Here is a 6,456-nt window from a genome sequence, read left to right on the forward strand (position 1 = left end):
CAACGATGTTTTTGACTTGCACGACCCTTCACCCTTCAGCGCGATGCTTTCCGTTGGTACTTCAACAACCAGATCTTCATCATGGGAAACTGTTTGTTGTGATCGAGAAGGATTTTTTCTATGCATGTGCACCTCAATAGGCATGTAGGAGGCATATGCCTGGGAAATGGATGTCTCTGAGTGGCCTTATGATTGAGGTGGCTACATGCGCGGTGCATCTCATACAGACTCGAGGCTTCTTTCTAAGTAGTGGCGACAATGAGTTCGAGAGTAAAGGGTTTTGTACGGGATGTTCTTCCTAGGTGCCTATGAACTGAAGCTCCCTGTTCGACCCTCTTTGGTCGATGATGGGACACTTTCCTCTTGTGCAAAATCTTTGAGCGTTGCGAGTCATGCATGTGTCGTGAACGTCATTCTTGTTGCTTGTGCGGCAGATTATGTTTGGATGCATGATAGAGCGAATGAAAATTTTGGTTTCTCATCGTGGTGGGCATCCCTTGGCTATATCAGGTCTTGGGGGTCCCCTCGTTGTTAGAAGCTACTGGTCGATCCTGCCAGTAGTCATATGCTTGTCTCAAAGATTAAGCCATGCATGTCTAAGTATGAACTATTTCGGACTGTGAAACTACAGATGGCTCATTAAATCATTTATAGTTTCTTTGATGGTACTTTGCTACGCAAATAACCATAGTAATTCTAGAGCTAATACGTGCGCCAAATCTTGACTCTCAAAAGGGATGAATTTATTAGATAAAAGGCTAGCATGGGCTTGCCCGCTATTCTAATGATTCATGATAACTCGACGGATCGCACGGCCTTTGTGCTGGCGATGCTTCATTCAAATTTTTGCCCTATCAACTTTTGATGGTAGGATAGAGGCCTACCATGGTGGTGATGGGTGATGGAGAATTAGGGTTTGATTCCAGAGAGGAGGCTTGAGAAACGGCTACCACATCCAAGGAAGGCAGCAGGCACGCAAATTACCCAATCCTGACATGGGGAGGTAGCGACAATAAATAACAATATTGGGCTCATCAAGTCTAGTAATTGGAATGAGTAAAATCTAAATCCCTTAATGAGGATCCATTGGAGGGCAAGTCTGGTGCCAGAAGCCATGGTAATTCCAGCTCCAATAGCATATATTTAAGTTGTTGCAGTTAAAAAGCTCATAGTTGGACCTTGGGTCATCACGGTCAGTCCGCCTTCTAGGTGTGCACTGGCCCTCACATCCCTTCTGCTGGCGGCATGTTCCTGGCCTTAATTGGCTGGGTCGCAGTTTCAGCGTCGTTACTTTGAAAAAATTAGAGTGCTCAAAGCAAGCCTACGCTCTGAATACATTAGCTTGGAATAACGCGATAGGAGTCTAGTCCTGTTCCATTGGCCTTTAGGACCAGAGTAATGATTAATAGGGACTGTCGGGGGCATTCATATTTCATTTTTAGAGGTGAAATTCTTGGATTTATGGAAGATGAACCACTGCAAAAGCATTTGCCAAGGATGTTTTGATTAATCAAGAATGAAAGTTGGGGGCTCAAAGACAATCAGATACCATCCTAGTCTAACCCATAAACGATGTTGACCAAGGATTGATGGATGTTGCTCTAAGGACTTTGCCAGCACCTTTTGAGACATCAGAATGTTTGGGTTTTAGGGGGAGTATGGTCACAAGACTAAAACTTAAAGGAATTGATGGAAGGGCACCACCAGGAGTGGAGCCTACGGCTTAATTTGACTTAACACAGGGAAACTTACCAGGTCCAGACATAGTAAGGATTGATAGATTGAGAGCTCTTTCTTGATTCTATGGGTGGTGGTGCATGGTTGTTCTTAGTTGGTGGAGCGATTTGTCTGGTTAATTCTACTAATGAATAAGACCTCAGCCTGCTAACTAGCTATGTAGAGGTTCCCCTTTGTGGCTAGCTTCTTAGAGGGACTATGGCCTCCTAAGCCATGGAAGTTTGAGGCAATAACAGGTCTGTAATGCCCTTAGATGTTCTGGGCTACACGCGCGCTACACTAATGCAACCAACAAGTTTCTCTCCTTGGCCCAAAAGGTTTGGGAAATCTTGCCAAATTGCATCATGATGGGGATAGACCATTGCAATTATTGATCTTCAATGAGGAATTCCTAGTAAGTGTGAGTCATCAGCTCACATTAACTACGTCCCTACCCTTTATACACACCGCCCATCGCTTCTACTGATTGAATGATCTGGTGAAGTGTTCAGATCACGACGATGATGACAGTTCCTGTTGGCAAAATCACAAGAAGTTCACTGAACCTTATCATTTAGAGGAAGGAGAAGTCGTAACAAGGTTACTGTAGGTGAACCTGTAGTAGGATCATTGTCAGTTCGAGACCCTGAATCATGTAGGGGATGGAGCTGGCCTCCTCCTTGCTCCTAAAATTTTGGTGATGTGCAAACACTTGGCCCTACAGCGATGTGCTGGATAGCCAAGCTATGGGTCCAGTGCTGTCGAGGTCGAGGGTCACATCGAATGCCATGATCGAAAGCGTGGATTCCCCGCGGGGCGAAGAAGAGACTTGGATGCAATCTGGATTAGGATTGGTGCCTTCAAATGATGTCTACATCAGAGTGAGAGGTCTCTACTCAATTGCACTTCAAAGGGGGTCTAGGCCTCATCCCCCATTAAGATTTCATGGTCTTCTTGCATGCGCGGTGCTATGCAAGGGGTCCGTCATTTTGATGGCGGCAAGTCAAAACTGTCGCAACCCCCCGTTGCCTGGCCTAGGTGTGTTGACTCATCGCTTGGAGCATTTTGTGTTTAGGATGGGTGCACTCACATGATTTGCAGGGTAGGGGCCCCATCTGCTGACACATCTCTCCCATGCATTGACTCCTAACTTTGTGAGGTGAATGGACGGGGACACACCACAGCGTTCCTCATCACACCCATTGGGTGCTCGGGGTTCAGGATGTGTCAACACCCAACACACAGGTGCATCACACACCTTAGAAATCCAAAGAATGTAGCACAAGCTAGAACCTTGCTGGCTTGGGTCATCGAAAGAAAAAAACATAACAAAATCATGACTCTCAGCAATGGATATCTCAGCTCTCACCACGATGAAGAATTAAGTGAAATGCAATACTTAGTGTGAATTGTAGAATTCTGTGAATCATCAAGTCTTTGAATGCAAGTTGTACCCAAGGCCTCGTCTAAGGGCACATTTAATTGGGTGTCACACTAAAAATTTTTTCCCTCCCTAGTGAGGAGCGGAGATGGCCATCCGTGTCTGCAAGTGGTGCACGATTGACTAAAATGAGCACGAGGTTTGTCGATCCGTTGCGATGAGCAGTGGAACTTTATTCTAGGCTCAGCGGCCTGCCATAGTGTGGGCATTGCTACATCTCTACCATGTCCCCAAGTGAAGTGTGAGTACCCACTAATTTTAAGCACATCAATAAGTGGAGGAAAAGAAACTTACCAGGATTCCCCTAATAACAGCGAGTGAACCGGGAAGAGCCCAGCATGAAAATTGATGGTCACACCTGTCAAATTGTAGTTTGTAGAAGCATCCTTAGTGACAGACCAGGCCCAAGTCCCCTAGAATGAGGCACCAGAGAGGGTGAGAGCCCCGTCGAGCCCGGACCCTGTCGCACCACGAGGCACTGTCAGTGAGTCGGGTTGTTTGGGAATGCAGCCCTAATCGGGTGGTAAGTTCTGTCCAGGGCTAAATACGGATGAGAGACTGATAGTGAACAAGTATCGCGAGGGAAAGATGAAAAGGACTTTGAAAAGAGAGTTAAAGAGTGCTTGAAATTTGCTGGGTGGGAAGTAGATGGAGGAAAGTAATGTGCCTTAGTCGGATGCGGAACGGTGTGAGCTGGTCTGCCACTCGGTTCAGGGGATGTGCTAGCACGGGGTGTCACGGTGGCACAAGCATGACCTTTTGGTCGCACAAATACTTTCATCATGACTATTGAGGAGCAAAGCGCACCCCTTTACAGTGGGCTCTCGAGCACTTGTGTGCTCATGGTGCTAGCCAACAGGCTTTCCATTTGACCCATCTTGAAACATGGACCAAGGAGTCTAACATGTGTGCAAGTTGGGGGGTTGGGAAAACCTATGAGGTGCAAGGAAGCTGACTAGTGAGATCCCCTCTCGGGGGGTGCACCACCGACTGACCCTGATCTTCTGTGAAGGATTTGAGTGCGAGCACACTTGTTGGGACCCAAAAGATGGTGAACTATGCCTGAGTAGGGTGAAGCCAGAGGAAACTTTGGTGGAGGCCCGCAATGATACTGATGTGCAAATTGTTCATCTAACTTGGGTATAGGGGCGAAAGACTAATCAAATCATCTAGTAGCTAGTTTCCTCTGAAGTTTCCCTCAAGATAGTTGGAGCTCACGTGCAAGTTTTATTGGGTAAAGCAAATGATTAGAGGCATCGGGGGAGTAACACCCTCGACCTATTCTCAAACTTTAAATAGGTAAGTCGGTGCGGCTGCTCTATTGAGTTGTGCTACAGAATCGTGAGCTCTAAGTGGGCCATTTTTGGTAAGCAGAACTTGCAATGCAGGATGAACCTAAAGTCAAGTTACGGTGCCAAATTATGCACTAACCTAGATCCCACAAAGGGTTTTGGTTGATTAAGATAGCAGGACTCTAGTCTGACTTTATGAAATGAGTTGAGAGGTGTAGAATAAGTGGGAGCTTTTGGGCACAAGTGAAATACCACTACTTTTAACATTATTTTACTTATTCCATGAGGCAGAGACGGGGCAATGCCCCTGATTTTGGCCTTAAGGTGCATCTAGGCGTGCTGATCCAAGCGAAAGACATTGTCAAGTGGGGAGTTTGGCTGGGGCGGCACATCTGTTAAAAGATAACGCAGGTGTCCTAAGATGAGCTCAATGAGAATAGAAATCTCATGTGGAACAAAAGAGTACAAGCTCATTTGATTTTGATTTTCAGTACAAATACAAACTGTGAAAGCATGGCCTATCGATCCTTTAGACTTTTAGAATTTGAAGCTAGAGGTGTTAGAAAAGTTACCACAGGGATAACTGGCTTGTGGCAGCCAAGCATTCATAGCGAAGTTGCTTTTTGATCCTTCGATGTTGGCTCTTCTTATCATTGTGAAGCACAATAACCCAAGTGTTGGATTGTTCACCCACCAATAGGGAATGTGAGCTGGGTTTAGACTGTCGTGAGACAGGTTAGTTTTACCCTACTGATGATCAGCGCCACGATAGTAATTCAACTTAGTACGAGAGGAAACATTGATTCACACATTTGGTCATTATGCTTGGTTGAAAAGCCAGTGGTGTGAAGCTACCATGTGTCAGATTATGACTGAATGCCTCTAAGTCAGAATCCACGCTAGATGCGGTGCATATCTCTCTCTAGCTGCATTGTAACCCGCAGTAGGGGTGCTCTTGCACTCCCAGGGGCCCGTGTCATTAACCATCTCCAATCGGTGCACTAGCCCATTGGAGCAACCTTGGATATTAATTTCAAGTGGTCGGTGAGAAGAATCTTTTGCAGATAACTTAAATAAGCGATGGGGTATTGTAAGTGGCAGAGTGGCCTTGCTGCCATGATTCACTGAGATTCAACCCTCTGTCACCTCAATTCGTAAAACCTTTTTTGACTTTGAGGTGGGTGGGGTTTTTAATTTACGCAAGGGTGAGAAAATCTCCCAAGTGCCAAATTTTGGGTGGGTGGGGTTTGCGAGGTTTTTTTTTGCGAGGTCGTAACAATCTCTTAGGTGCCAAATTCCCGACAGATGGGGTTTGCAATTTGTGCGAGTGCGAGAAAATCTTCCAAGTTCCAAATTCTGGGTGGGTGGGGTTTGTAATTCTCATGAGGGTGGAAAAACTCTCCCAAGTGCAAAATTTTGAGTGGGTGGGGTTTTGTGAAAATTTCCATGAGGGCAAAGAAATCTCCCAAGTGCCAAATTCCCGGGGGGTGGGGTTTTCTAAAAATTTTTGCAAGGGTGAAGAAATCTCCCAAGTGCCACATTTCGGGCAGGTGGGGTTTTGTAAAAATTTCTGCGAGGGAAAAAAAATCTCCTAAGTGCCAAATTCTCAGCGGGTGGGGTTTACAATTTTTGCGAGGGCATTAAAATCTCCCAGATGCCAAATTCCTGGCAGGTGGGGTTTGCAATTTCTGCCATGGCGAAAAAATCTCCCGAGTGCCAAATTCTTCACGGGTGGGGTTTGCAATTTTCACAAGGGTGTAAAAATCTCCCAGGTGCCAAATTCCTGGCAGGTGGGGTTTGCAATTTCTACCAGGGTGGAAAAAATCCCGAGTGCCAAATTCTAGGTGGGAGGGAGGGGTTTTGTTGAAATTTCTGCCAGGGCAGAAAAATCTCCCGAGTGCCAAATTTTGGGCGAGTGGGGTTTTGTAAAATTTCCACAAGGGGGAAAAAAATCTCCCAAGTCCCAAATTCTGAGCTAGTGGGTTTGTGATTTCTGTGAGTGCAAAA

General features: G+C 45.9%; 1 non-coding gene and 2 pseudogenes across 1 annotated transcript; all 3 read left to right on the plus strand.

The window, feature by feature from the left end:
- Positions 1-538: 538 nt before the first annotated feature.
- LOC149578892 (18S ribosomal RNA) lies at positions 539-2,349 on the plus strand (annotated as a pseudogene).
- A 705-nt stretch (positions 2,350-3,054) lies between these two features.
- On the plus strand, positions 3,055-3,208 carry LOC149578893 (5.8S ribosomal RNA). Its single transcript, XR_016358204.1, has one exon. It is a non-coding gene; the product is annotated as a 5.8S ribosomal RNA (ribosomal RNA).
- A 174-nt stretch (positions 3,209-3,382) lies between these two features.
- LOC149578894 (25S ribosomal RNA) lies at positions 3,383-5,605 on the plus strand (annotated as a pseudogene).
- The last annotated feature ends 851 nt before the right edge of the window (positions 5,606-6,456 follow it).

The sequence above is a fragment of the Cupressus sempervirens genome, chromosome 1 (assembly GCF_028749045.1).
Source record: "Cupressus sempervirens isolate cs-2001-9-10 chromosome 1, ASM2874904v1, whole genome shotgun sequence".
Lineage (NCBI taxonomy): Eukaryota > Viridiplantae > Streptophyta > Pinopsida > Cupressales > Cupressaceae > Cupressus > Cupressus sempervirens.